The following is a 12,751-nucleotide window of genomic DNA, read 5'->3' as shown; positions in this document are numbered from 1 at the left end:
GAGCCTATTATATATACAGGGCTATACTTGGTATTTTTTCCTGTCCTTTTCTTGAGACCAGAGGTCATAGAGAACCTGCTAAATGCTTGCATCAGGGATGAAGACTTTCCAGTGCAATGGAAAAGAGCCCTTCTCAAGATAATCATCAAAAACCCAGAAAGCCACCCGACCAACCACTCATATAGGCTGATTGCCCTTCTACCCATTATAAGTAAAGTACTGGAAAAGCTCATGGCCAGAAAATTTCTAGCACTCTATCATTCAAAAGGCCTTCACATAGAAAAACAATACGGCTTCACGAAAGGAAAATGTACTTAAGGTGCCATCCGGGCCATGTGCTAGCCAGTAACACCGAGAGGAAATACGCCCTTGGCCTCTTTATGGATTTCAAAGGATCCTTTGATGGCAAACAATCCTGGAGAGATTCCGACAGGCCAGGGTGTCTGCAACGATGCATCACCTAGTGTCCAGTTACCTGAATAACTGCCATCTTGTGGTCAAAACACCTACTGAGGAAGTTACCAGACCAATGACCAGGGGTTGCCCTCAAGGGGATCCATACTGGGTCCCCTAGCATGAGTTTGTTATTATTATTTGGATTTTAGGAGCATTAGCAACTAAGGCCATATTGCTCCGGGATATGCGGTGGTCATTCCCTGACCTTTCCGCATCCTCCGTATTTGGTGGTGACGGGCTCAAACCCCAGTCTAATCAAGAAGCGTGTACTACGCACTGCTGCTCCTTCCCACCTGGCTACGGAGGCGCCCCCCCCAGCATGAAATGTAGTGTTTGACACCTGGTATTGGTCCCTCTTGAGTGGCTATTTTATATACAGGGCTGTAATTGGTATTTTTTCCTGTCCTTTTCTCGAGACCAGAGATCATAGAGAACCTGCTAAATGCTTGCATCTGGGACAGAGTCTTTCCGACCCAATGGAAAAGAGCCCTCCTCAAGGTAATCATCAAAAACCCAGAAAAGTCACCCAACCAACCAGATTCTTATAGACCAATTGCCCTTCTACCCACAACATCCTGAAAGAGGCCTCTGAGGTCGGGAAAATTCATGTCTAAGAATTAAGTGGACTCATGCACCAACCATTAAATGAATTTTACTGTAACTAAAATTTACAAATAAATATATATGAAAAAACAAATTATATAGTTAACTATAATTTACAATAAACTGATGGCTGTATATTATGGAATACTAAAACTATAATCTTCAACAGTACTGTTGAAGAAGGGAGCTGACGCTCTTGAAAGCTTCAGATTTTTTAGTGCTTTTAATTTTTATATTTTAGCATATTTTATAGTAAATGATTTTATTATAGTTTTAGTATTCCGTAATATACAGCCGCCATCAGTTTATTGTAAATTATAGTTAACTATATAATTTGTTTTTTCATATATATTTATTTGTAAATTTTAGTTACAGTAAAATTCATTTAATGGTTGGTGTATGAGTCCACTTATTTCTTAGCCCTTCTACCCATTATAAGTAAAGTTCAGCCACTATCCCGACTTACGTAAGAATTGCATTCGGCAGAACTCTGCAAGTCAAATTTTACATAAGTCAGAATTTCCCTAAAGGCTTATGCAGCACAAGCAAATATGCACACTGAATTTGATTGAAGCAAAAATAAAATGTTAGACGAACATGTAAATGGAAAATTACAAAAGTGTACATTAAAAAAATTTCAAAATTATAAAATTGCGAAAAGAGAGAGGAGATAGGCATAACGTCAGCAAGTTTTACCTTACAAGCATCATTGCCAGAATTAAATCACCAGCTGATAAGCACGCTGTTGCAGAAGTTGAGGGCCGTGGAGATTTTTTTCCAACACATCACAAAATTTCTCTGCAGCTGCAGAATCAGCATTGGTGACTTCACCACATACTTTAATGTTTTGGAAACCAGCGTGATGCTTGAACCTATTAAACCACCCATTGTTTGCCATCAACTTGGCTTAGGGTTTGCCGTACTTATCTTTAATATCTTCATAAATACTTCTTGCTTTTGCTTGAATGGCCATTGGACTCAGGGGCACTTGCTTCTGAATCTGATTTTCCATGCATATTATTAATAGCTTTTCCATCTTCAACACGGCACCTGAATGCTGTTTTGTGATCATTGTTGATCTTAAAGGTGTTGATCCTTCAACATGTTCTTTTATATGTGCACTGTCCCTTAAAATAGTATTCACTGTTGAAACAGCGAGACCTAATTCCGTGCAATAGATGACAAACTTTGTCCTGCTTCGTACTTCTTAATTAATCATCTTCATTTCTAATCGATTTTGTTTCGTTTCCTAGCACTGCCAGCACTTGCACATTGGTCCCTTTCCCTTCCCCTTTGTAATAAGTAAATAGGAATGAAGAGAAGATTCTGAAAATTTATTTATGTTTTTTTATATAATTTAAGATATAAAACTGTAACCATTTAAGATATAAAACTGTAACCATAATACTGTAACGTAAAAACCTACAGAATTCCAGTTATCGGTATTATTGCAAATGCAATAAGATAGAGTTTATTACCCATTTATAATAGATTGCACTAACAGAAAAGCCCAATAAACTATAAACTGCAAATTGTTTTATGGTAGTGATCTCCAGAAATGTTTTAGAAAAATATCACAAAGGCATTCAAAATTGATTCTTATAGTGGATCACATGATAACAATGAAAGTGTAGGGCAATTTCCATTATAAAAATGATCTTTTAGAGAGATAAATAGCTTAGTTATATAGAGAAGATTTCAACTTCCAAGGTCTTGGAATGAATTACGAAAAAAAAAAAAGCAATCTGTTATTGGGTTCAACATTGCAATATTTTCACAATACCTCCATTTATTCTTACGGGATGCAAAATAACGTTTCCACGAATTGTTTCAAGTTTGCACCGGCCAGCAAAAACTTACATAAAGTCAAATTTCCATAAGCCGGGGAGTGCCTGTACTGGAAAAATTCATAGCCAGATTTCTTGCACACTATCATTCAAAGGGCCTCCACTCTGACCAACAATACGGCTTCACGAAAGGAAAACGTACTGAAGGTGCCAGCCGGGCCATGATACTAACCAGTAACACTGAGAGGAAATACGCCCTTGGCCTCTTTGTGGACTTCAAAGGGGCCTTTGACACCCTTTGGTATTAAAGTAGCCTGGAGAGATTCTGAGAGGCCGGGTATCTACACCAATGTATTGTCTAGTGTCCAATTACCTGAACAACTGCCATCTTGTGGTCAAAACACTTACCAAGGAAGTTACTAGACTATTAACCAGGGGGTTGCCCACAAGGATCCATACAGGGCCCCTTAGCATGGATCCTTGTGGGCATCGCCCAGTATGGATGACCTACGCCAATGATTTGGCTACTGGAAGAAGTGGCCAACAAAGTTCTAGATCGTTCACAGAAGTGTGAAAAATAGAAGCTCACAGTCTCAGCTGTAAAAACACTCGACAGATGCTCCTCAAAGGACACCTGAACCCAACCAGGTCTCCCCAGATTAAATATCGGCATCAACCTATAAAAGTTGTCTCTACTTACAAATATCTTGGAATCCTGCTGGATGAGAAGCTATCCTTCAGAGAACATGCGAACTTTCAGAGAACATGCGAATTACATCAAGGAGAAGATCAGGAAGTACGCCTGCAGGCTCCTGAGGGTTACCAGGATGAACTGGGGCTTGAAGGAGCAAACCTTAAAGCTCTACTATGAGTGCATCTCTCCTCATGATCTCCAGGGCCTGCAGAACACTTTCTACTCCTGCACTGCAGGTCCTATCTGGCAAGTTATAACTTCACCTTGAGATGGCATACCATTATTTAATATACCACAAAAGACGGAGCCTTCCATGCAGCAACAACAACATAATTCTGGACTTGAACAATACTATCCAAGAAGAGAAAAAAAGAATCAGAGGTGAACTGATCTCCATCTGGCAGATTGCCTGAGCCACCAAACTGCTGGGTAGAACCACCCAAATTGTATGCCTACAGTACAGGAACACTCCAAACAGCTTAACAAATGGTTCATACCAAATCTATTTTCGACTTTCTTACTAACCGGGCTCGGAAGCCTGAACGCCAAACTCCGCAAGCTGGGGCTAACACAAACCCCTGACTGCACCTGTGGAATGCCAGAGACAGCCTCCCACATTACCTTTACTTGCCAAATCTACCAGGACCTGTGAACACCTTCAAATTCTCAGAGGTATATGCACAGGAACAGGCGCCACTGCTCATACAAACAAAGGAAAACTGTCGTTGTAGCTTTCACTTCACAGAACATGTTTTATATGACGATGATGTCTGATGGCACACCCGAACCAGGACCCTGCCTGGACATTACCTGATTGCGGGCTCCACCTCCAAACAAAATGAACCCACAGATAATGACAACCAAACTCGGAAGACACTCCAGATCATGACTGCTGACCCCATGATGGGGTAGGATTACATGAGATGACTCAGCCAAACTTAGTGGGAATCAGGTCTCAGCCTAGTAGGCTACGAGGAAGCCACTTGCTAACCTGTTCAGGGTAGGATTTCAACCCTTCAGGGTACCCAACATGAGGTGGACCTGCTGACCCCTTTTCAGGGTGGGATCAACCCACTGTCTTTCACAAATCTTTTCTCTGGCTTTCACAACTTCTCTCTTCCTGTTCCAGGGAATGCCTCTTGCTTTCATCCTCTCTCTTGACTCTACTCTTTCCCCACCCAACCCCATCCCAAACTTTTCCTACTATCTACCCTCTGCTTTCAACACCACTTAGCACCCATAGATACTCTCTGTGGATGCCAGTAAGAGCCACTGATAGTAGAAACAGGCATGTCTCAGCCCAGTACAGAAGACTCAGTGGCGTAGGGGAGAAATCTTGGAGACTGCCACACAAAAATTCCCATTTTGTTGTTGTTGTCCTTTTCAGTATGTGTTTATTTGATCTCCATTCACATACTCATTTGATTATATTTCATTTTACCGTTTTTAATATATTATGATAAATTTTGCAGCCCACTTTCTAAAACGGCATAGTTTTAGATGATGGTTGTTGGTATTTAGTTATATAATAGTATAAATGTAAAACATCTATTTATATCTACAAATATAAATCATTACATTTACAAATATACGTAGTTGTAAAAGTGTTACATAAACTCTTTCACAGATTATGAAATGCACTGTGTTCCTGTAACAGATGTAAGAGTACTGAACTCAGTTAAAAATATAAATCATTAAATTTACATATATGCAAAGTTATATAAAATATTACAGACTTTTTCACGCAGTGTGAAATTTACAATATTCTTGTAACAAAATACAGGTACACAGTACTGCTCAGCAAATGGTTGAGTTTCAAAGTACAATATGTGCCCCCTCATGATTAATATTGTAGTACTAGATGCATATGATACAAGATGCTTCCAATATGCTTCTATTGGAATGAGCAGAAGCCTGAAAAACAAGATCCAGGATATTTCAGAGACTGCTGGGAATCATTGCGGTACAAGTGAACACATGGGTTGTGTTAGGGTGGCTAGGAGTAGAAACAGGTGCATGTATATTTGTGTGTACACCGGTGCTGGGAGTTTAGTAAATAAATTTGATGAATTTGAGGTATTGCTCGAAACATCAAAGGCAGATGTTGTTGGGATGTCAGAGACGTGGTGTCGCACAGATATGAGGGATGCAGAACTGGAATTTGGGGAGTACAACGTCTACAGAAAGGATAGACTGGATAGGAAGGGAGGAGGGGTTATGCTATTAGTTAAGAGGTACATGGGATCCGGGGAGGTGAAGCCAGTGGACATCGATGGACGGTGCAGTGCCAAGTCGGTTTGGTGTGGCATGGGCATTGGGAGATCAAGGTTGGGAATGGGGGTGTGCTATAGGCCTGATGACTCTGATGAGTATAATAAGAAACTGTACAGGGAAATGGAGTGGGCCAGTGAATCAGAGGATCTTGTGATGGGAGATTTTGATTTCCCAGATATTGACTGGAATTTGGGGGCTGGTCGCTCACACACTAGTGGAGCTTTTGTGGATTTGTTGGATAATTGTTTTCTACATCAGCATGTTCGGGAGGCAACTAGAGGGAGGAATACTCTTGATTTGATTATCAGCAGTGATTCTTCATGCACTGGGAGTTTGCAGATGAATGAACCACTGGGTGGCAGTGATCGCGGTGTGCTGAAGTGGGATTTACTCAGGGAGGTAGCTACCGTTGGGGATGGAGGGAGGAGTTATTGCTTTCGTAAAGGCGACTGCGATGGACTGAGACAGTATTTAAATTCTATACAGTGGGACCAACTGATGATGTTACCAACAGCAAATGCAAAATGGGAAGCATTCAAAGAACTTATCTTGGAAGCTACTAGGCTTTACAATGGAGGTCAGATGAACTGATGAGGCATATGGCAGAGAAGAAACATGCATGGGATACATACAAATTAACACATGACACAGAAGCCTATGATAGATACAGGTTGATATGTAACCAAGTTACAAAGGAGGTTAGGCAGGCGAAGGCAGATTACGAGAAATCTTTGGCAAGGGATGCAAAGAGAGACAGTGGGGAGTTCTTTACTTATGTAAACTCTAGAGGGAAGGGGATGAATCGGATTGGTCCACTTGATGTCGATGGGTCAACTGTTGATGATCCTGCTCAGGTGGCTAACGGGCTGAATGAATGTTTTGCATCGGCATTCACACATAAGGAGTTGTTTAGCGAGGGGAAAGCCGGAGGTATATTCAACTCTAGCAGTAAGCTGGAGAATCTTGTGGTGGCTGAGGGTAGGGTGGAGGAGAGGTTGTTGAGGATAAACACGGGAGGGGCACCCGGGGTGGATGGGATCTGTTCAGTTGTATTAAGGGAGGCAGTAGAGGAAGTAAGCAAACCCTTAGCCATAATTATGAGAGCTTCCTTGGACTAAGGGGAGGTACCCACAGACTGGAGATGTGCAAATGTGACCCCAATTCACAAAGGAGGATCAAAGGCTGACACAAGTAATTATAGACCTGTGAGTTTAACTTCTGTTCCAGGAAAATTAATGGAGGCGCTAGTTAAAGAAGCACTGCAGGATCATTTAGACAAGACTTCAGTTATAGCTCGGACACAGCATGGTTTTGTTAAGGGGAAGTCTTGCCTGACCAATTTGATTGGATACTATGATGCAGTCACAAAGGAACTGGATGCAGGGAATAACTTTGATATTATATACTTGGATCTTAGAAAGGCTTTTGATACTGTTGCACATGGAAGACTGCTGCACAAATTGGAGCAGTGTGACATTGGAGGCAAATTGCTGCTGTGGATAAAGGGGTGGCTGAGGGGGAGAAGACAGAGAGTGGTAATCAATGGACACTGCTCGTCGTGGACTAATGTTATTAGTGGAGTCGCTCAGGGCTCAGTGTTGGGTCCATTATTGTTTTCTGTATTCATAAATGATATTGGTGATGGTATATCAAGCTTAATGTCGAAGCTTGCAGACGATACAAAGGTAGGCAGGGTTGTCAAGAACACTACTGACACTATGCTGCTGCAACAGGATCTGGAAAGGTTGAGCAGATGGGCTGAGAGGTGGCAAATGAAGTTTAACATTGACAAATGTAAAGTACTACACATAGGAAACAGCAACCCCAGAGCAACGTATCAACTCTGTGGTACTACACTGACAGTGGTAGAGAATGAAAGGGACCTGGGGGTGGTTGTGCAGGCAGATATGAAGTTTTCTGAGCAGTGCAGACGGGCTGCAAGAGTAGCTCATGGTGTATTGTCGATGATATATAGGAATTTGTCTAGCAGGGATAAGGAGGTGATTATTCCCTTGTATAAGGCAATGGTCAGACCACACCTAGAGTACTGTATACAGGTCTGGAGGCCTCATTTCAAGAAGGATGTAGAGCTGCTGGAACGAGTACAGAGAAGGGCAACAAGATTAGTGAATGGAACAAAGGGATGCTCTTACGAAGAAAGAGCATCCCTTTGTTACGGGGCCTTTACAGTCACGGGGCCTTTAGAGCCAAGCTGGCAGCACTGGGGATTGAGGTGGATCCGAGATGTGCCTGTGGGGAGCTTGAGTGCTGGGAGCACATTATGTATGATTGCACCCATTATGAGGACCTCAGGTGCAGACTGATCACTGCAATACACTACCTCCCCAAGAACTTGGAATCACATCTATTGGACTCACTTGAGGAATACAGGGAGCTAAAGGAATATGCCCAAAAACTATTTGGTAGGCGTAAAACATTGATAGCCATCTACAGAAGGTAAAAAAAAAAAAAAAAAAAAAAAAAAAAACACAGAACATGCATGGAGAGGACTCAAGGAGAACCTCGCCCAGGAACCTGCTTGCTACTAATCATCTAAAACCAGCGATCGCAAGAATAACCCCATGGAGCTGCGGATCTTCCCATGATGAAGAGAACCACAGCCATAGCTAACAGACCAACAATGGACCTGACCAGTGTTCATAGCTGAGGAAAAATATGGCTACCAATGACAGAGAAGACCAACGAAGATAGAGAACTCCAAGTTGCTGCCTCAACGGAGCCATATTGGCTCTATGCTCTGCACTCTCTTGTGCAGTGCAATTCTTTTACTCCCACACCCGGCAGGGGTGGGAGGTGATGGCTTGCTGTCGCCTCTCTTCCCTGCCACACCATTTCTTCCCTCTGGTGGGGCATGGGCATGCCTCACTGAAAAATTGGGGGTCACCTACCCTATCGACCCTCTTCTTCCTATTTCACCCACCAGCCTTCATTCTCCCCTCCCAGCACTTTTTCTTGCACAGCGTATAGCCCTACACGTCCAAATTTAAATACACCAAAAAATTTCGCCCAACCTTTTAGGCACTTCAGAAACAGGCTTTCAGCGTCAACCCCATATTAGTGCTTTAATGTAAGTGATTTAAAATCAACCGCGGTCGTTCCAATTTTATTTTAGGTCCTAGCCACTAAAATCCCAGGAAAGTAAGTGGCAGGACCAGCCAGAGTACAATTGACTCAATGGTAACACCCGGCTAGCCTCCACGTGGCGAGGTATTGGACAACGTCTGGTCCCATTAGGGGCCTGGCGGCCAATAAGCCGGATAAACAATGGGCACAACATATAACACTACTCATGACCCACACACTTCTAAATCTCTGGCTTTGACAGGGTACTGTCACCGATACATAGAACATTCGCGGAGATGGGAGAAATCCCAGGAGCCGCTAGACCCTCAATATACCTCATACCTCATGGGATCTATCCAGTTATATTAAAGGAGGCAGCAAAGGAAGTAAGCAAACCCCTAGCCATAATTATGAGAGCTTCTTTGGACTCAGGGGAGGTACCTATAGACTGGAGATGTGCAAATGTAACCCCAATTCACAAAGGAGGATCAAAGGCTGACACAAGTAATTATAGACCTGTTAGTTTAACTTCGGTTCCAGGAAAATTAATGGAGGCACTGGTTAAAGAAGCACTGCAGGATCATCTGGACAAGAATTCAGTTATAGCTCAGACACAGTATGGTTTTGTTAAGGGCAGGTCTTGTCTGACCAATTTGATTGGATACTATGATGTAGTCACAAAAGAACTGGATGCAGGGAATAACTTTGATATTATATATTTGGATCTTAGAAAGGCTTTTGATACTGTTGCGCATGGAAGACTGCTGCACAAATTGGAGCAGCGTGGCATTGGAGGCAAATTGCTGCTATGGATAAAGGGATGGTTGAGTGGCAGAAGACAGAGGGTGGTAATCAATGGACCCTGCTCAACGTGGACTAATGTTATTAGTGGAGTTCCTCAGGGTTCAGTGTTGGGTCCATTGTTGTTTTCTGTATTTATAAATGATATAGATGATGGTATATCAAGCTTAATGTCCAAGTTTGCAGACGATACAAAGGTTGGCAGGGTTGTTAAGGACACTACTGATGCTATGCTGCTGCAACAGGATCTGCAAAGGTTGAGCAGATGGGCTGAGAGGTGACAAATGAAGTTTAACATTGACAAATGTAAAGTACTACATATGGGAAACAGTAACCCCAGATCAACGTATCAACTCTGTCCTACTACGCTGACAGTGGTAGAGAATGAAAAGGTCCTGGGGGTAATTGTGCAGGCAGATATGAAGTTCTAGTTCTCTGAGCAGTGCAGACGAGCTGCAAGAGTAGCTCATGGTGTCTTGTCAATGATATACAGGAATTTTTCTAGCAGGGATAGGGATGTGATTATTCCCTTGTATAAGGCAATGGTCAGGCCACACCTTGAGTACTGTATACAGGTCTGGAGGCCTCATTTCAAAAAGGATGTAGAGCTGCTGGAACGAGTACAGAAAAGGGCAACACGATTAGTGAATGGAACAAAGGGTTGCTCTTACGAAGAAAGGCTTAAGTTTTGCAAATTACAGAGTCTGGAGACTAGGCATCGGCGAGGTGATCTGATAGAGGGGTATAAGGCTTTGAATGGCTTGAGCATGCTCAATGCCGATGGGATTCTTCCTCTTGCTCAGAATAATCACCTGAGAGGGCATAAATACAAATTGAGGAAGGACGAATGTCAGATAGATGTGCGGAAATTTGCCTTTAGCCAGCAGGCAGTTGGTTTGTGGAATAGACTTCCATCACTTTTTGTTGGAGTTGATAGCCTAAACAAATTTAAGGCTCAGCTGGACAGGTATTTCGAATGAACGGAGGGGTGAAATGGGAGTAGTGGTTGTGCTTTTTTTTTTTTTTTTTTTTTATTTTGGCTGATGCTGAATAAGCTTGCTTTCTTGCATCATATGCCTCTACTAATGCTAATGCTAATTTAAGGCCTTATACACCTCAATTTGATCATCTTGCAGGTGCCTAGTCTCAAGAAGCTACAATTTGCAGAACTTAGGCCTTTTTTGGTAAGAGCCTTTTGTTCCCCTCACCAATCTTATTGCCCTTCTCTGTACTCACTCAAGCAACTCTACATCCTTCTAAAAATGAGGCCTCCAGACCTGTATGCAGTACTCAAGGCATGGCCTGACCAATGCCTTATACAAGGGGATAATCGTCTCCTTTTCCCTAATAACAAAATTCCTGTATATCGTTGACAATACCCAATGACCTGCTCTGGCAGCCTGTCTGCACTGCTCAGAAAACTTCATATCTGACCGCACAATTACTCCTAGGTCTTTTTCATTATTTTCATCATCTACCAACCTAACTGCAATAGCACACAGTTGGTACATTCCTCTGAGGTTACTTCTACTCATATGCAATACTTTGCATTTGGCAATGTTAAGCTTCAGTTGCCACTTCTCAGCCCATCTGTCCAACTTTTCTATATCCTGTTGCAGTAGCGCTCTGTCATTAGAACCCTGCCAATCTTTGTATCATCTGCAAACTTGAACATTAAGCCTGATATACCTTAATCGATACCATTGAATAATATACAAAACAACAGTAGGCCCAACACCAAACCCTGGCCGAGTCCACTAACAATGTCCACAAAATTAGTCCACAAAGAGCAGAGTACATTAATTACTACTCTGTCTTCTTCCACTCAAGCACCCTTTTATCCATTGTAGCAACTTGCCCTTAATACCACACTGCTCCAATTTGTACAGTAGTCTGCGGTATCAAAAGCTTTCCTAAAATCCAAATACAGTAAGTCCCTGACTTACGTAAGCAGGAGTTATGTAACTTCGGACTTAAGTATTTTTTTTTTTTCACTCAAACCTCTTTTTTTTTAAACATTGTAAAATTTAAAACACAGAAATGAGATAGGGAGTAACAAGTTTAAGAAGCTTAAAAAAATAGGAATGACGAGAAGATTCTGAAAATTAATCAATTTTTTTTATATGACAAGATTTCAGTGAAGTGGACAAACATTTCAACATAATAATGAAATAACCCACAGAATCCCAGCTATCAGTATTATAGCAAATGCAATAAGATCAAGTTTACTACCCGTTCATAATGTGAATTGCACTAACAGAAAAACCCAATAAACTGGAAAGTGCAAAATGTTTTTATCGTTCTATGGTAGTGACCTCCAGAAATGTGCTTTAGTAAAATGTGAGCTCTTGTGAGGTGGTAATGGTGTTTTCGCCTTAACCCCGTGAAGTTCTTCATAGAAAAGTTTCATTTTGATCATTATCATGGTGCCGACTAAGAGAATAGGTGACAGCAGTACTAATAAATCTACCAAGAAAAGGAAGGCAATCCATTTGGATCAGAAATTAAAATAATAAGGATGTAGAAAATGGTCAAACATTAACAAGTATCGAGCGGAATTTAGATTTGTCGGTGTCAAGCATGAATACAATAATAAAGGACAAAGAATACAAGGAGTGGTGAAGGGATTGGCACCAATGAAGTCAACTATAATAACCAAGGCTACGAAATACATATCAGTTTTTACAGTACAATAACATGTGTTTTTCCTTCCTTTTATGTTTTTTTTTTCCTTATGTGCCATGCCTGCTACTTCAGCGCAGTCCCCAGATAAAGTTTTTAATTGACTAATTAAAAATATATAACTATTTTTTTACTTTCTTCTGAGGATATTATGTGGTTTTTGTAATTTTGGCATATCAGGGATATAGTAGCAATAGTTTATTAGCCATTCCTGAGTTACACAAAACTCGACTTACGTAAGAAGTCCTAGAATGTATCTCTTACATGTGTCGGGGGCTTACTGTATATTATATCAAATCCAATTCCTTTGTAACCACATCATAGTATCCAATCGAATTTGTCAGACAATACTTTCCCTTAACAAACCTAT

At 41.5% G+C, this 12,751-nt stretch overlaps 1 protein-coding gene across 1 annotated transcript in view; it reads right to left on the bottom strand.

The window, feature by feature from the left end:
* The window catches only part of pelo (pelota mRNA surveillance and ribosome rescue factor), a 220,382-nt gene that overhangs the window by 133,063 nt on the left and 74,568 nt on the right, over window positions 1-12,751 (bottom strand). The window lies entirely within an intron of this gene.

The sequence above is a fragment of the Mastigoproctus giganteus genome, chromosome 5 (genome assembly GCF_048544385.1).
Source record: "Mastigoproctus giganteus isolate SK-2022 chromosome 5, ASM4854438v1, whole genome shotgun sequence".
Taxonomy (NCBI): domain Eukaryota; kingdom Metazoa; phylum Arthropoda; class Arachnida; order Uropygi; family Thelyphonidae; genus Mastigoproctus; species Mastigoproctus giganteus.
Note: the sequence above shows the minus strand (reverse complement) of the source record. Positions and strands in the feature narration are given on the sequence as shown.